Consider the following 19,274-nt stretch of genomic DNA (forward strand, 5'->3'; position numbering starts at 1 on the left):
TTCAAAAATGCATATTTATTTATTTATTTATTCATTCATTTTATTGGATTTGTATCCCACCCTCTCCGAGCACTCGGGGTGGCTTACAACCTGTAAAAACAATACAATTCTAAAATTCAATCATAACTAAAACAGTCTAAATTTAAAAACAGTCATTTCAATCCACCAAAATACTTTACATTCAACATACATTCCTCCACAGGCAGGGGCTGATAATTAGTGTCCCCAGGCTTGTTGGCACAAGTGTGTCTTCAAATTCTTATGGAAGGCAAGGAGAGTGAGGGCAGTGTGAATCTTTGGGGGGAGTTGATTCCAGAGGGTCGGGGCCCCCACAGAGAAGGCTCTTCTCCTGGGCCCCGCCAAGTGACATTGTCTAGTTGACTGGACCTGGAGAAGCCAACTCTGTGGGACCTGACTGGTCGCTGGGGCTCATGTGGCAGAAGGCGGTCCTGTAAGTAGCCTGGTCCAATGCCATTTAGGGCTTTATAGGTTATAACCAACACTTTGAATTGCATTCGCAAACTGGTCGGCAGCTAATGCAGCCTACGGAATGTTGGAGAAATATGGGCATACCTGGGAAGGGCCATGACCATTTGCGCGACAGCATTCTGCATTATATGTAGTTTCTGAACTCTCTTCAAAGGTAGAGAGCATTAGAATATTTCATTAGTTATTGATTTCAGACAATTTCTGAGGTTTACAGTGCAGTTATTTGATTACTTGCGAATTATGGTCTAATTTTGTCTCCAGAGAAATAAATGTGTTATTATTTTATAGAACTATCAAAGGTTTGCAGTGACTTAGCATTTCTTATTCAGGCATGGAATCTTAATTCCAGATATCATCTGAAAGTTCTATTAAGCATTAGTATAAATTGGTAGCAATTTATAACTACAATGTGCTGAGTAAGAAAGCAGATCCCAAGAAGAGAAGAGTGAAAAAAAGAACAAGAAGGGCAATGTTAAGATGAATATGCAAAGGGAACTCTTTAAAAATAGAACAGAATATTAAGACCTTCATTACCTAAACTAAAAACAGTATTTTAAGATAAAATCTGCCTGTATCAACGAGAACAACTTCATTATGCTACCGTATAATAGAACTTGGGGTTATATATCTATGTATGTATGTTTTGAATTAATGAAATACTGAAACAGGCAGTGAAAAGTTGCTTGGAATAGTAAACAGTGATTTCAATTATGCTTGATATTAACTTACTTTAGATATTTATTTTTTAACCAAATTTATATTGCTGCCCATCTCTCCAAAGTGACTGTGTGTTATTATGGCTTAGTGTAATTTATAGTGTATACAGCATATGTTTTCTTTGGGCTTTGTTAGTTTATTTCTACTGTTTTTCTTAATTTATTTATTTATTTTATTTTGTTGAACAAATACAGGATAGTAGTTTGTATAAGCATAACATAAGTAGAAAGTAATGATTAAAAAAAAGACAATAGGACAGTAGGACAGGGATGGTAGGCACAATGGTATCCTTATGCACGCCCCTTACAAACCTCACCTCCACATTCTAAACAATTCCACTAATAAGGAATTGGTCAAACCATAATTACTTTGATTGTTAACGAGACTAACTTTAGCAGATGCAACCAGATGCACAGATACATATTAAGGAGGAAATATGTTGATGTTGTGTTAACAGAAATGGGGAGGAACAAAGGGTGTGGGGATAGTTTGCCAAGGAAATATAATCCCACTAAAGATACTCAAGAGTACAGGCAGCAACAATACAGGAAGATTTTGGAAGTGATAGTTTTAGTGATGACAGCAAATATATACAGTGTTCCCTCGATTTTCGCCGGTTCGAACTTCGCGAATAGCCTATACCACGGGTTTTCAAAAAATATTAATGAAAAAAATACTTCGCAGGTTTTTTTCTATACCATGGTTTTTCCTGCCCGATGACATCATACGTCATCACCAAATTAATAATTTTTGCAAATAAATAAAAAAATAATTATTGTTAATAAATAATTATGTTTATAAATATCAGTATCACTAAGTGTCTTATTCAAAGGTGAGTACCAGTAATAATGGTGAGTAAATGGTTGTTAAGGGAATGGGAAAGGGTAATTTAGGGGTTTAAAGTGTTAAGGGAAGGCTTTGGATACTGTCCATAGCCAAAAATGGTGTATTTACTTCCGCATCTCTGCTTCGCGGAAATTCGACTTTCGTGGGTAGTCTCGGAACGCATCCCCTGCGAAAATCGAGGGAACACTGTAATTTCATATTGCACAGGAATAGGCAATAGTAAAGCACACATGTATTTTCCCAAAGAAACACATGGTTATGTAAAATAAAGTGATTGATGTCCTGCTGCCTGATGAAGGCTTCTCAGAACAGATGGCACCACTCAACAGGCACAAATAAACAGCTGAGTCTTCCAAAGTCTCAGCTTTTGTATCATTTCCTTCTGCTGCATTGCTTCTTTCCTCTTTTTCCATTGGCTTTCTTCCTCCTGACCTTACAGGGTCAGGCTATTTTTCGTCTTGGCTCTTCAAGCTTGATCCTTCCCTTCTTTCTTTATTGCTTCCTCAATCCGGTCTCCTTATTTTATTTTGTTTGTTTGTTTGTTTTCTTGTTTGTCAAAACATGTATAAGATAGCAGGTATTGGTATAAACATAAACAAAAGCAAAGTAGGTACAGGTAAATTTGGACAATAGGAAAATAAGGCAGGGACGATAGGAACAATGGTGTGCTTATGGATGCCTTTTCTTTGCATGTTCAACCTAAACTTGGCAGAGATCAAAGAAAAGTTGGTTTATAAGTTCAAAATGAAACAAATGTAATTTCTGTTTTGCACAGTTGCAAATTGAAAAGCAACAGATAAGCCACATGGTTTTTACAATTGGTTCCGTTTCTGTTCTCCAAAATTTATCTACTTGCCATGGTAATAGATTTCTTAGATTCCACAGTCAGATTTCATAGTGGATTGTGAATGCTGGCAGCTTTCATCAAAAATGAGCGTGACTCTATGTGGGGCTTTTTAAATTTGTAGAAAAAAAATTCAACGGGCAATAGAAAATAAAATCAAGATCGTTTCAGGTGATTTAATGTGTAAATTATATACAATGGTGAACTTATATTTTTAATGTCAGATAAGATTTGTAACTTTTACAATTTAAATGTGCTACATGGAAAAAAATAATGGTCCATATGAAGTCCTTCATCAAGAATCAGTAAAGGCATTAGAATTAGTTTTGTACAGTTTATAATGTAAATTTCAAGTAAAGGAATCATCAAGGGGGACAGATAAAAAGAAAAAAATTATAATGTGAGCATGAGCTTTTGAAAGGCTAAAATAAAACAATTTTAAGATAGATTTGAAAAAAGAGAAAGGTGGGAATGGACAATTCACTGATATACTTTATCAAAAAGGCTGTGAGCTATTGAGAATAAAAAAAAGAATTGTTTTGAAGTACACAAGGATAGAAATAATATACTATTTGTTCAAAAACCCATTCCCACTGACTATATCTAAACAGATTTTGGGAGAGTACAGATGCCTATTGTGAAGGAACACAAGTAAAGATGAATGATTATATAAGTACAGTCACTGGTTACAAACCAAAGAATTGTTTAAATTACATACAATGTGATAGAAAATTGTTTAAAATAGTTAACCGCTGGTTCCTGTACTAAGAAAATATGCTTAGTTTTTATACATAAACATTTCCATTTTACAAATATGACTATAAGTTTAAAAAGCTACTTCGTCAAAAACCTCTACTCATACAAGGATTGCTATATCAAAAAAACTTTTAAAAGCAGAAAGACTATTTAAGATTTTTATATTTCACTACAGACCCATAAAAGGAATCCCATGAGAAATAACTATTTTCTTAATTACTTTGTATTTCATGTCTTTTTTCTGTCTTCCGTTTCACCTTTTAAGTTTCTGGGGCCAGGAATTAGTTTTCTTATACTGAAAAAATACCATTCATACCAACGGAGATAATACCAAGTTTAAAAATCTTTAGTCATCAATAACAGATGTCAGTCCTTTCAATTATTAAAGGAATATATAACAGTTCCTGAACAGATATCTATCAAAGCTTCAAGCTATTTTTTTCACTTCACTTTTCAAAGAAAAAAAAACCCTCCCACAAGCATATTTTCCCCCCAGGAAAAAAATGATCACTAATCAGGATAGCATAATCAGAATTTAAAATATTCAATTCTAGACTGGCTTTTTTGTAGTAACATACAGTAGTTTTCCACAGTATTTTCTTTGGGATTCTGCTGCATTTTCTTAAACTTTCTGTTCCTTGGTGATCTCCCTGAACTGATATTGCTTACATTCAGTTTTCTTCCCATGCCAGATTTTACATTAATTTTACATTAACCATAATTTGAGTTCATTTATGTAATGTTATTCACAGGACCTTCTGTGCCCAATGCCCACCCTAGTTAATTTAGCCTTTAGCTAGTTAGTCATTTATTATACCACTAAAATAATAAATTTTGTGGTGGTTTAAAGTCATAAAAATATAACACAACTCAACTGTAATAATTCAGCACAAAAAGTTTTACTTGATTATTGTAATTATACATTATAATATAATGGTGCCAATTGTCTGGTAGTCCGTGCAAAAAACACTGGTACCATGTTGGTGGCTTTGAAAATATCTCAGTCAGCACCAAACTGGCTCTCCAGAAGAAGGCTGTTCCAATGAACAGTGATAATAATAGGATTTTATTGGCAATGGAGGAATGGCTCATGAAATAACCTTGCTGCAATTGAGTTAGGATTAGTCAAACAACACTTGCCAAGACCTGGACTGCTAGACTGTACTGTGGAGGCTATAGCCAGGGGCCCTTTATCCAATTTTGATGTGATAGATGTGATCTCTCATAGAAATCTGAATCCCCCCCCCCAAAAAAAGCACAAAACTGTCTAGAATGGTTTTACCTGGATGTAGTCTGGCAACTCCATAGGATGCAAGCAGTTTAGACCTTTTAATCTTACCATAAAACCAAAACTTGGAATTGTAACTGGAAACCAAATGAAAACAATGCAAAACTGTAATAAGGCTATAATGGCTCTCACTCAACAAGATATATGGTGACTGTCTATTGCAAGTTCCAGATAGTCTTTAAAGATAGTCCAAAGCAGAGTGCATTGCAAACGTTAATCCTGATAGCTCTGAGGGAAATAGTTATATTACCACAACCTTTAATTCCAGGCATGGCATGGCCACAACTAGTACAACAATCAAAATTGGATAAAGGGCCCCTGGCTATAGCCTCCACAGTACAGTCTAGCAGTCCAGGTCTTGGCAAGTGTTGTTTGACAAATCCTAACTCAATTGCAGCAAGGTTATTTCATGAGCCATTCCTCCATTGCCAATAAAATCCTATTTTTATTTCTTTTATCAGGCATTTCCTATACAATGACTTAACAGTATCTTCAGAACATCACTATATCGCTGAAATGATTTTTTAAAAGTCTATCTTCTTATTATTATTTTGGACTAAATGGTTCTAGAAAATGCTGCATTATTTTGGATGAAATGATTCTAGAAAATGCTACAAGTTACTAGCAGCTGAACATATGAACTCAGAATTCTAGAATTCAGGTTTTATTGCTATTATTTAAGCTTGATGTTACGTCAACAACAAGGTGTTTAATATGAAAAATCTGACAACAAAAAAGAAATACCTGTAATCAGGTACAAGATCAATAAGAATAAGAATAATAACAACAGATGTATAGAAATGAAATATACTGGTTGTGATTTTTCAAGATATACATGACCTTTGAGAGCCCAGTCCTCAGACAATCCCTACAGAATTATTAAAACCACTGTATAATTTTTATGGTATCCTTTTTTAAAATCATACGATGTACTAAGAGAATAGCTTTCTATAGTTTTTCAAAGTAAATGTGGTGTACTAGTTGGTATTTATTTATTTATTTATTATTTTAATTTATTTATTTATTTATTCATTCATTCATTTGGTTTGTTTGTTTGTTTATTTCCTTAGACTCAGGGCATCTTACAACATGTTAGCAATAGCACTTTTTAACAGAGCCAGCATATTTCCCCCCAGGTTCTCATTTTACCCACCTCGAAAGGGTGGAAAGCTGAGTCAATCTTGAGCCGGTGATGAGATTTGAACTGCTGACCTGCAGATCTACAGTCAGCTTTAGTGGCCTGCAGTACTGCACTCTACCTGCTGCACCACCTCCGCTCTATTGACTGAAATTAGCAACAAAACTTAAAAGAAGACTCATTCATTGGAAAGAAGGGTACGAATGTATGGTTGAATATTTTGGGGACAAAACCCAATTTATTGTTGGTGTGATCATTTTGGGCAGAATTTACAAAATAATAACTAACAGCCTTGCTATTTATTTTTTCCATTGATTGATTCCATTAATTTCATCTCTCCGGGGTAACATTTCACAAGCTTGATAAATATAATATTTCTTGCAGAGCTGATCGTTTTGCCAATCTTATAGAGTCAACTACCAACATTTACACAGATCTCAGTCTTTGTTAATGTTCCTAAACATTTAATTTCTAGAGAAAATTGGCACAAATGCCTTCATCATCAACAAATTATAAAAGGGAATAGAAATGAATTTTCATCTGATTCCTCCTCTGCCCTTTATACATCTAATTATTTTAGCCACTTGTCTGACTTTAAAATGATCTCTGAATGTAGGCAGAAGAACTGAATGTGTTCATGGCAGCAATGTTGTCATGGCAACATTGAAGAAAAGGGACCCAGCATTTAGAGACTTACAAACAGGTAAATATACCCAGAAATACAGGACAAAGGTTGGTAGCTGTGCATATTATAAATCATGAATGAAGAACGCTTTTTACCATTTCATTTTATGCAGATAATTTGATCCTGTAATTTTACTCATATGTTACACAGATTGTTTTCACAAATATAGTTCACTTTTAAGGCAACCAGAAATTGACTGTGGACATGGACAAATTTGTTCCCTGGTTGTGTTAATCAACCTCTTACAAAAAAGCTCTGTGGATATTGGCAGACAAAGAAATTTACAAGTGTCTCCAAGTAGTGTTTTGGAGAACATAAGATTCAAAATAATCACATTTCCTGTCAGTAAATGAATTTCAACTTATGGAAATCAAATGAAGAGATTTGCACTACTTATTAGATAGAATGAGAACCAGTGTAATGTAGTGGGTAAGACATCAGAATAGAAACCGGGAAATCATGTGTTCTAGTCTCACCTTAAGCACAAAGCCAGCTAGGTGAGCTAGAATCAGGTATTTTCTGTCAGCTAGGAAAGAGGCTAACCCCTTCTGGAAAACCCTGCAAGGAAAACTGCAGGGGTTTGTCTAGGTAACTGGTTTTTATTTATTTTTATTTTATTTATTTATTTTGTCCAATACACAATGAGGGTTTTAGTGAGTATATATCAATATACACATAGTAAAATACATGATGAAGGTTATAGAGGAGATACTCATAGTAAAATATATCTAAGAAAGAATAGAAAAGAAGATATAGGAATAGAATATATAGGAATAGAATATATAGAATATATAGAATATAGTAACAGAATATATATATATATATATATATATATATATATATATATATATATATATATATATATATATACACATACACACATATATATATACATATATACATATTTGTTTTCGTAAATTTTCACAGGTATATGTATGTAGATTGTTCTGAGTTCGGGTTTTGCCCTGTGTAATATTTTGCATGTTTATGCGACGTTTCGGTGAAATCACATTCACCATCATCATCATCCTGATGATGGTGAATGTGATTTCACCGAAACGTCGCATAAACATGCAAAATATTACACAGGGCAAAACCCGAACTCAGAACAATCTACATATATACATATATATATATATATATACGGCTTGGTCTTGAAACCTGGCAAGGCGAACAAATGGCTACCCACTGTTCAATAGCTGAGTCCAACCCAAGTCACCAGAGGTGTCCTCTGGCCAAAACCTTCATTCTAACCACCCGAGGATGGCCTTGGTGTAGCATTTCCATAACCCTTTCTTGTAACCTTTTGGGAATCACTATTTGGTCCCCCCATAATATACAGTCCCTCATGACAGATAATTCAATGCGCTTGTTTTTAAAATCTTGTACTAAGGTGTTGTCTTTATCGTCTGACCACCCCCTCAAGATGCGTTGGGTTACAATTTGTAGAGTTGGTCTTTCTTTGTTTCCTCTGCAACTTCTTTGGCTGTTGTTAGAGGTTGGTCTGCTAATTCTATCAGTAAAACTTAGCTGATTGGGGCAGGGTCTTCCACTATTTGTGGCATGGGGCACCGCCTTAGTCCATTGGCATGATTGATCTGAGATTCCCCCTTGTACTTGAGGGTGTAATTATACCCTGCTAAAAATATGGCCCACCTAGTCATCCTAGGTGAGACAAAAGGTGATGTCTGTTTGTGTTCGCCTAATAGTCCCAGCAGTGGCTTGTGGTCTGTCACCAATTCAAAATGCCTACCAAATATATACTGGTGAAATTTTTTGACACCAGCAACTAGAGCTAAGGCTTCCCTGTCAATGTGGCCATAATTCCTTTCGGTGCAGGACATAGTCCTAGAGAAATATGCTATAGGGGCCTCGTCTCCATTGGGTAGGACATGAGCCAGGACTGCTCCCACCCCATAGGGGGAAGCATCGCATGTTAATCTCAGTGGCAAGGCAGAGTTGTACTGTACCACCACACTGTGAGAGGTTAAAATGTTCTTTATTTTGATGAATGCTGCTCATTTATCATCTCCCCATCTCCAGGTGGCTCCCTTGTGGAGAGGTTTATGCAACAGTTCAGCTGCAGAGGCCTTCTGCTTTAAGAAAACAGAATGAAAATTTAATAGGCCCAGAAAAGCTTGCAGCTCTGACATTAGTGGGTTCTGGGGCTTCTTTAATTGCCCTTACCTTGTCTAAGTTGGGGTGAATTCCCTCCCCATCTATTTTGAATCCCAAGAAGTCAACACTGGCAGTGCCCCAAACACACTTGTCTGCTCTTAGCTTAAGGCCCTTATCTTGTAGCCTAGAAAGTACTTTTCTGATTCTGCAGTGCAATTGGTTATAATTTTCACCAGATATCAATATATCATCAAAATATGGCACCACGCCTTCTATTCCTATTAATAGGCGTTCCATGAGACGCTGGAATATTCCTGGAGCCACACTAACTCCAAATTGAAGCCTGGTGCACTTAAAGACTCCCCTATGGGTGACTATTGTCTGTGAAAGGGCAGTGGCTTCATCAATGGGAAGCTGTTGATAAGCCTGGGCCTAAATAAAATTTTGCGAACACGCTCCCTTTACCCAGAGAATGTAGTAGTTGTTGAACTACTGGTATGGGGTATGAATTGTATTGCAGGGCCTTGTTAATTGTAGACTTGTAATCTGCACAAAACCTTAAAGACCCATCTGGCTTCATTGGGGTTACAATAAGCGTCTCCCATGGGGCATGGTCCACCGGTACTAGTATTCCTTGAGTGATGAGTTTGTCTAATTGGAGATCCAATTTAGGAAGAATTGGTAAGGGAACCCTGCGGGGCTTCAAGCGTACAGGGGAAATGCTGGGGTCCAGGGAAAAAGAAATAGGAGGCCCTTTGTAAGTTCCCAACTTAGTATCAAAAATATCTGGAAACTCATGTACAAAATTTGGCATGTTACAGATTGCCAGCTTATGTATGCCTGTGACAGCCAGGCCTAGGGGACTCATCCACTCTAACCCCCATAGTGAGTGATTTGCCCCGTGAACAACCAACAAGGGGAGAAGGTGAGCAACCCCTTTAAATGTAATGGGCACTCTTTCCCTCCCTGAAACCTGAATAGGATTTCCCTGGAAGTCCTTAATGGCCATTTCCATGGGTTCCAGCTGAGCTACAGTCAGAGAAGGCATATACAGCTTCAATTTATGCCATGGCATGAGGGAATATTTGGACACCGTGTCCAATTCCATTTGGCAAGGTCTATTGTTGAGAAGCAAAGGCACCACAAACTTTGTGGGGCCCAGACTGGAACTGACAAGTGTTCCAGGGTACAGTTTACCTTGGTTCCAGTCATGGGAAAACGTTCCTGAGGTGCGGCGGTTTCCTCTGGCAGGCGGACATGGTGGGTGGTTGTCTCTGGGCTGCGATGGTGGTTGAAGTAGACCCAGAGACAGGGTTTGGAGCAATCGGTACTTTTATTCAGCTCAGAGAACAAGTGACAGCTCAGCAAGGTAAAGTGACAACTCAGCGAGTACCGACTGACTCTGGCTGGAGAAACCGCTCCTTTTATATATTTGCGGTTCCCGCCAAAGCCAGAGCCGGCCGCGTCTGAGCCAATCAGGAGCGACTTCCTGCTTGGGCTCAGACAGCGCTGAAAGAGGAACAAACTATTTACAGAGTTACAAGGTAGCCATTACAGGATACAACACCCCTCCCCTCATAGTTGGACACATCCATCAAGAAAGCCATGTGACAAAGTCGTCCAATCGGTGGGGCCTCTGAGGAGCTCGCGCTGACCTGCGCAGTTCAATTTCTCCTTCGCCACCGACTGTGGAGGATGGCTCGCCGCTGTTCTCCCGGTGTGGCGGACTTGGCCTGGCGGGCCCAACGAAGGCTTCGGAGGACGAGGATGGTTCGGCGTCGCTGGATGGTTCCCCCTGGCCCGATAAGTCTCTTTGCGTGTCTCTTATTTCGGGCAATGTGCTAAAGTCTGTTGAAGGGGGAGAGTCCATGTCAGCGGTTTGTGGCAATTGATTTTCTGTTCGCTTCCGAATGTGGTCTATGTGTCGCTTCCACAAACGACCATCCTCTAGTTTAACAACATAGGTCTTAGGTGCATTTTGCTTAACAATAATTCCCTTCATCCAGTTTACATTTCCATCAAAACTTTTTACATATACATTTTGTCCCAAATACATTTCTCTTTCAGGTTTTGTACACATTTGGTTATTATTAACACAGAACCTTGGGTTTAACCTGTCTAGTGGTGACCTCAACTTCCTTCCCATCAACAACTCTGCAGGGCTTACATGTGTGTGCGAGTTAGGGGTAATGTGTTGGGTGAGTAAGAATTGGTCCAAGTTCTGTTGCACATCCCCAGGGCCTGACCTGCGCAATGCCTCCTTTGCCACCCGTACGTAACGTTCTGCCAATCCGTTAGCCCAGGGCGAATAAGGCGAGATGAGGGCATGCCTGACCCCTAGGCCATCTAGGAACAATTCGAATTGCCTGGCTGTTAGCTGTGGCCCATTGTCAGACACTAAGAGATCTGGGCAACCATGGGATGCAAACAGTCTGCTTAATACCTTGATAGTGGCACTTGTGGTTATGTTGTTCATTGCTATTATTTCCAACCATTTGGAGAAGGCATCAACCACTATTAAAAAATACTGAGACCCCACTGGGCCAGCAAAATCAATGTGGATTCTAGACCAAGGACCAGCAGGCTGTTCCCACTCAGCCGGAGTTGTTTTGGGGGGACTGGGCCGTGACTCTTGGCACGGATCACACTTTGAAACCCAACTTTCAATATCAGCATCCAGCCCTGGCCACCATAAATGCCCCCTTGCCAGGCTCTTCATCCTGACAATCCCAGGATGACCCACATGTAACATTTTGAGTACTTTTCCCCTTAGGCTTTTGGGGATGATCACTCTATCCCCCCACAGCAAACAACCTTTTACATACGATAACTCAAGTCTTTTGTTTTTAAAATCACACAATTCAGGTTTCACAACATCATTTTGCCATCCCTTTAGAACACAGTTCACCACTTGTTTAAGGATTTGATCTTGCTGCGTGTGTGCAGCTACCTCTTTTGCTGTGGTTAGTGGGTTTTCCTCGAGTTCTATCATTAACACATCTGTGGAAGGAACAGGGTCTTCCACTAAGTCTGCTATGGGGCATCTGCTGAGGCCGTCTGCATGATTGATTTCCTTCCCCCCCTTGTGGGTGAGCTCATACTGATACCCTGAGAGGAAAAGATCCCATCTGATTAGTCTCGGAGACATAAAAGGTGGAGTGGGCTTGTTGGGGGCTAGCAGGCCTAGTAGGGGTTTGTGGTCAGTGACTAGCTCAAAGCTTCTTCCAAAAATGTAATTGTGAAACTTCTTTACCCCTGCCACTAATGCTAGAGCCTCCTTGTCTAACTGGCTATAATTCCTCTCTGTGCTGGTCATGGTTCTTGAAAAAAATGCTATTGGGGCCTCTGTCTTATTAGGTAGAACGTGAGCTAGGACTCCTCCTATGCCGTACGGCGAAGCGTCGCACGTGAGTCTAATGGGTAGTGAAGCACTATATTGGACTACTACACTTTTAGAAGTCAATAAATTTTTTATTTGAGAAAAAGCTTCACGTTCAGTTTTCCCCCATGTCCAGCGGGCTTCCTTCTGGAGTAAACGATGGAGAGGCTCTGCTACTGTTGCCTTCTGCTTTAAAAAAACGGAATAAAAATTAAGGAGGCCCAAAAATGCCTGCAACTCATTCTTATCTCGTGGCTCTGGGGCTTCTCTAATTGCTCTCAGCTTCTCTGTTGTGGGGTGGATACCTTCCTTATCTATTTTATATCCTAGGAATTCTATACTGTTGGTTCCCCAGACACATTTATCAGGCTTGATTCTTAAACCTTTGTTCTGCAACCTCTTAAGTACTTCCCTTATTCTTTTGTTTACTTGTTCCTGGTTTTCCCCTGCAATTAAGATGTCATCAAAGTATGGAATGGCCCCATTTACCCCTGACAATAGGCATTCCATAATGCTCTGGAATATTCCTGGGGCTATGCTTACCCCAAACTGTAACCTCGTGCATTTGAAAGCCCCCCTGTGCGTTACAATTGTTTGGGCGTTTGCTGTTTGTTCATCGACCGGAAGTTGCTGGTAAGCTTGCGCCAGGTCGATCTTTGCTAACCTTTTCCCCTCCCCCAGGGAGTGTAGCAGTTGTTGCACAACCGGGATGGGGTAGGGGTGGTGTTGGAGTGCCTTGTTCAGGGTCGACTTGTAATCAGCGCAAACTCTTAAAGAGCCATCTGGCTTCAGAGGGGTAACTATGGGAGTTTCCCATGGCCCCTGTTCTACAGGGACCAAAATACCTTGGCTAATGAGTTTGTCCAGCTGTATGTCTAGTTTGGGGAGGAGCGGCAGGGGGACCCTGCGAGGTTTTAGTCTGATCGGTGGGACCTTGGGGTCAATAGAGAAAGATATAGGGGGGCCCTTGTACAATCCCAATGTAGGGCTGAACACTTCGGGGAACTCTTTCACAAAGTTAGGCATATCATAACAGTTTACATTACACACACCCGAAATCTCGATCCCCAGTGGTTCCATCCATGCCAAACCCAGAAGAGAGTGCTTGGCCCCTGTTACAATAAGCATGGGAAGGGTACATTTAACATTCTTGAATGCGATAGGTACATTTGCTGTTCCCAAGACCGAGATTACTCCCCCCTGAAAGTCTCTAATCACCAAAGAGGTTTGATTTAGGTCAGCCTTAGATACATTAGGCATATACAGTTTAAATTTTTCCCAGGGCATGATGGTATATCTAGAGCCCGTATCCAGCTCCATTGAGCAAGGTTGGTTATTGAGTAACAGTGATATAACAATTTTAGCCCCCTTTTTGGTTGCCGTGTTATTCACGGAAAATTGAGAGTTACCTCTATAGTAGTCGCGGTTAGCGGTTGAGTAGTTCCTTTGACCCGCATTGCGGAATGGTCTCCTTTCTCGCGATTGGGGGGTCTGGTTTGGAGGTCGCTGGTATTGCGGCGTGGCAAATGTTTCCTCTGGCGCCGTTGCTCTGCATGCGATGGCGATGTGGCCTCTCCGGTTGCAACGGCGGCATGTAGCGTCTCGGAAGGGGCATCGATGGCGCTGGTGATTTCCCCGGCAGCCCGCGCAGGGTGCTGGGTGAGTAGCTCTCAGGTGTCTCGGCTGGTCTTGCACCAGGAGGCAGTTGTCTCCGCTGGGAATTTGTTGGCTGAGGTTGTCTGTTTCCACGGCGCTGGGAGACGCGGAGTCGATTTTGGCAATGATTTCTCGCCTTCCGTGCTCTTTCAATTCTCTTGCCGCTGCGTCGGCTGCTTCTGCGGTTTGCGCCAGTTTAATCACGGTTTGTAGAGTCGGCTCTTCTTCGATGAGGAGTTTATTTCTCACCGTGTTGCTTTTCATGCCGAAAACCAAGGCGTCGGTGAGGCGAGCTTCCGGGTCTTTAAACTTGCATTGAGCAAGTACCGTTCGCAGCCGCGTTGTAAACTGGCTGATCGACTCGGTTTCCCTCTGAACCATCATGTGGAATTGATGCCGAAAAACCATGGCTGGTTTGGTCGGCTTGAAGTGGCTCGCCAGTTTTTGTTGTAGGACGTCCCACGCTGTGGCTCTTGCTTGTTCCGGTTCGGTGAGAGTTTGGGCAAGTCTGCGAATTTCTGCGCCGCAGTAGTTAAGGAAAATAGCCCGTCTGCGATCGGCTTCGGCGTCCTGCATCCCCGCCGCCTCGAGGAAGATCTCGAAGGTGGCCATGTACTCGTCCCATGTCGATTTCTCGGGATCGAAGAGTTCCAGAGCCTGGCCGATCTGGATTTTGTCCATGTTGCACGCGAAGTTTCTTCCGTCCGTTCGTCGCCAGTGAAGTAGACCCAGAGACAGGGTTTGGAGCAATCGGTACTTTTATTCAGCTCAGAGAACAAGTGACAGCTCAGCAAGGTAAAGTGACAACTCAGCGAGTACCGACTGACTCTGGCTGGAGAAACCGCTCCTTTTATATATTTGCGGTTCCCGCCAAAGCCAGAGCCGGCCGCGTCTGAGCCAATCAGGAGCGACTTCCTGCTTGGGCTCAGACAGCGCTGAAAGAGGAACAAACTATTTACAGAGTTACAAGGTAGCCATTACAGGATACAACAGTGGTGGGTGTTGTCTCAGGTATGCTGGAGCCATTTGAAGGTCATCCAGTAGATGAGCCCGACAGGCTTCTGCGATATGCCCTCTACGGTCGCAGCGGCGGCAAAAAACATCTTGAAATGGGCAGTGGGATCAGGGATGATTTCCTCGGCAGCTGGCACAGTAGAAGGTAGAGAACTGCGATCTGGAACTCCTCGGCAGAGGGGACTTGATCTGGCAACAGTAGTCATCGTAGGATTCAGAGTCTGGCTCTTGGAATTCGGTAGGAACAGAGATTTGTGATGAGGCATCAGTTATTTTGAAGACCGTGGCATGCCTGTCATTGCTTTTGAGTTCCACAGCCACAGCTTGTGCAACTTCAAAAGTCTGTGAAGCTTTTATTACGTCTTGCAGCGAGGATTCCTCTTTGGACAGAAGCTTGTTTCTGATTGCTATGTTGCGCAAGCCAAAGATTAAGGCATCAGTGAGGCGAGCCTCTGGATTATCAAATTGGCATTTTGAAAGTATGGTCCTCAGTGCGTAGTGAACTGATTGATCGATTCTCCCTCGGCTTGAGCCAATCGGGAGAATTGATGGCGAAACACTCTGGCTGGCTTTGTTGGTTTGAAGTGAGCAGCTAGCTTTGACGAAAGGGTGTCCCATGAAACAGAGTTCACTGGGTCTGGGTCCGTGAGGGTCTCCGCTAGATCAAAAATCTGTGTGCCGCAGTAATTCAGGAAAAGGGCACGCTTGCAGCCGCTGTTGGCATCTTTGATTTCGGCTGCCTCCAAATATATTTCGAATTTAGCCATGTAGGCGGTTTAGGTCATTTTTCCTGGGTCGAAGAATTCTGGTGGCTGGACTACAGAAGGAGTAGCCATGGTAGCACATGGAGGGTCGACCTCCTCGTCGCCGATGTAATAACTCTCAATTAATCTGAATTAATTAACACATGTATTGGTCTGACAGGAACCAGGTATCTTGACACAGTCAATTAGCAAGTGTGTATTGAGAGTGCAATACACTGTCAGTTTCAGTATTTGTACAAACTAGCCCCAGCAACAGGCAGCTTTTACTTTGCTACAATTTTAGTGCCAAAAGAGGCTAACCAATCAACAGGCAATAAACAAATCCGAACTTTTGACTTTTACCCTAGTAACTGGGCAGCATATCTAACAGGCGGCATACAAATCTAATAAATAAATAAATGAATGAATGAATGAATGAATAAATAAATAAAATAAATAAATAAATAAATAAACAAGCAAATAAATAAACAAATAAATAAATAAATAAATAAATAAATCTAGGGACAGTTTCTTCAAAAGGGCACTACACAAACTAAAATCATCTCTATCTATTGGTCCTGATGGAATATGTGCCTACTTTCTTTTTAAAAAGCTTTCCTCTACCTTAGCTGAACATCTAAGCACTATCTGTGAAGTGTCTTTTAGAATGAACTCTTTGCCTTCCTATGGTCATTAGCAACAGTCATATCTATCTTCAAAATAGATGACCCCAGCCTTGTTGAGAATTATAGACTAATCCCCCTTTGATGCATCACCTGTAAAGTCATGGAAACCATCATAAACCAATCCATCATCCTCCACTTAGTGACAAATAATCTTCTCTCTAATAAGCAATTTGGGTTCAGGAAAAATTTGTCATGTAATCTGCAACTCCTACATTGCAAAACTATTTGAACCTCTCAATTTTACCATGGGAAAACAATAGATGTAATCTATATAAACTTCTACAAAGCCTTTGATTCTGTGGTACATGACAAACTTCTGTTAAAACTAAGTTCTTACAGCATTTCTAGATCCTTGCACGAGTGGATAGTTGCATTCCTATAAACAGGCAACAAGTAGTTAAAATTGGAAACACTATGTCAAATCCAGCACCAGTTAATAGTGGTATTCCCCAAAGCAGCATTCTAGGACTAACAATCTTTCTGCTTTATATAAATGACCTTTGTGATCATATTGTAAGCACCCGCGCCCTCTTTGCCAACAATATAAAACTATTTAACACCACAGACAATTCTACCACCCTATAAAATCACCTCGATTATCTATCTGAATAGTCAAACAATTGACAACACCCAATCTCTGCTAATAAATTCTCATTACTGCACATTGGCAATAAAAATCAGAACATCAAATATAAGTTGGACAGAAATGATCTAAAAGGTAAGCCACACTCTGTCAAGGACCTTGGTGTACTCATTTCAAAAGATCTAAAACATTGCTAAAAAAAACATTAAACATTGTCAACCTTATTAGAACATTAATACATTAGGGAGAGTCCAGACTGTACTCGTTTGTATGTACTAATTTTATGTGTTTATGGCTATGTTTTCTTCTTTATATCCATTTATCTGTGCCATTTTTTCATATGTCCTGTTTCCTTGCACCTGTTGACAAATAAATAATAAATAAATAAATAAATAATAAATAAATAAACAGCACATAAAGGTGACATCCATATTTTATTTATTTATTTATTTATTTACTTGTTTGTTTGTTTGTTTGTTTATCTATCTATCTATCTATCTATTTATTTATTTATTGGATTTGTATGCCGCCCCTCTCTGTAGACTCGGGGCGGCTAACAACAGTAATAAAAACAGCATATAAACAATCCAATATTAAAACAGTTAAAAACCCTTATTATAAAAACCAAACATACATACAGACATACTATGCATAAAATTGTAAAGGCCTAGGGAGAAAGAGTATCTCAGTTCCCCCATGCCTGGCAGCAGAGGTGGGTTTTAAGAAGCTTACGAAAGGCAAGGAGGGTGGGGGCAATTCTAATCTCTGGGGGGAGTTGGTTCCAGAGGGCCGGGGCTGCCACAGAGAAGGCTCTTCCCCTGGGTCCCGCTAAGCGACATTGTTTAGTTGACGTGATCCGGAGAAGACCCACTCTGTCTAACTGGTCGCTGGGATTTGTGCGGCAGAAAGCGGTCCCTGAGATAATCTGGTCCGGTGCCATGCAAATGTTTGTACTCAGTATTTAATATTTAAAAGTACAGTATCAGTATATCTGTATTAATTTTCATGATGATTAATAGATAGTAGATTATAAAAGTATTATTTAAATACACTGACAGTCTCATCCTATTGATCTATTCCCTTTAACATATTAACCCAGAATTTAACTTCACCTTGTATTAAATATCAGACCATTAGCTATCATTCTTTTCTTTCCTGCAGCTATTTTGGTCAAACCCTCATGCAAACTTTTACTTTTTACCAATTCAATGATGTGGACCACATCATTCATCTTAACAGGATCTATATTACAGCTACAATATTAAAACTGATTACTTCAGCCTAATAGTATTAAGGTATAACAAACAAGAGAAAAATTCAAAACCCATTGATGTGGCAATGATGCAGGATAACTGTGGGCACCAATATTTGACTCAGTGCCATTAAGGAAATAAATACAAGGGAATCATTACACTGCAGTTGATATTAATAATTAACATCAAAGCCCTAGCCTCAGTCTTTTTCTTTATAATGTGATGTTTAACAAATATAATATTTAAATAAATAATTTACACCTACTTGGACTATACAAATATGCTTGATCCTACTCGGGAGTAATTTGGTAGATTGTAATTTGCATTTCATGTTTCTTAAAGTAATTACTTGATATGACAGAAGAAGATCATTCTGGAATTTCACAGGCATGCTGAGAAATCCAGTAAGTTCTCTATTCGTTTATTTTGCATTCTGTCGAAGTAGAATCTCAAGTACCCCACTAAATTCTGGAAGCATCTCTATCTCCTATCACTCTTCTCATTGATTTTGTGCCTACTCTAGAAATATTAAAATAGTCGGTCCTATTTTTAAGCTTCATCTTATCTAGGGAGGGGGGGTTTGAAAACGGCCTCGGTCTCTCGGGTGCAGTCTTTGGCCGTCGAGCGCAATCACTAAGCCGCATCGCCGGTACCCGTTCGCACCATCCACCGACGCGGTTTCCAACTGCGATGGGAAAGAACCAGGCCTCGTCTTCAGAGAGGGGTGGCATACAAATCTAATAAATTATTATTAAATTATTATTAGAAGTATGGTTAAATCTGTACTGCATAGGAGATAATCAGGCTTCTAAAGGAGACAAGTAATATGTCCTAAATACTGTAATATTTTAATAAGCCTAGCCCAATTATGTAAATGCAAAATAATAATAAAATAATAATGAGTTTTTTCTGATTATGCATCATCTTACTAAATAGCTTTGAGATGTTAAATACCTGTATTGAAAATTGTTCTCTGTCTATCAGAGTTAAGCACTGCAATATATCAGTATGTTGGCTCTATTTTCAGAATTTTTGTATTCCTTGTTATCCCGATTGTGGCAGATCACTACTGACTCTGG

The 19,274-nt window shown here is 40.0% G+C and overlaps 1 protein-coding gene across 2 annotated transcripts in view; it reads left to right on the forward strand.

Annotated features, from left to right (window-relative positions):
- The window catches only part of STMN2 (stathmin 2), a 224,397-nt gene that overhangs the window by 118,610 nt on the left and 86,513 nt on the right, over positions 1 to 19,274 (forward strand). The window contains exon 1 of one of the 2 annotated variants that reach the window (XM_070747965.1): positions 6,173 to 6,275. The exons of the other annotated variant lie outside the window; for it this stretch is intronic. The gene's annotated coding sequence lies outside the window, so the exon portion shown is untranslated. Of the gene's footprint in view, positions 1 to 6,172; positions 6,276 to 19,274 lie in introns of those variants that run through there. 2 annotated transcript variants of the gene reach the window in all.

Source organism: Erythrolamprus reginae, chromosome 3, assembly GCF_031021105.1.
Source record: "Erythrolamprus reginae isolate rEryReg1 chromosome 3, rEryReg1.hap1, whole genome shotgun sequence".
NCBI classification, from domain to species: domain Eukaryota; kingdom Metazoa; phylum Chordata; class Lepidosauria; order Squamata; family Dipsadidae; genus Erythrolamprus; species Erythrolamprus reginae.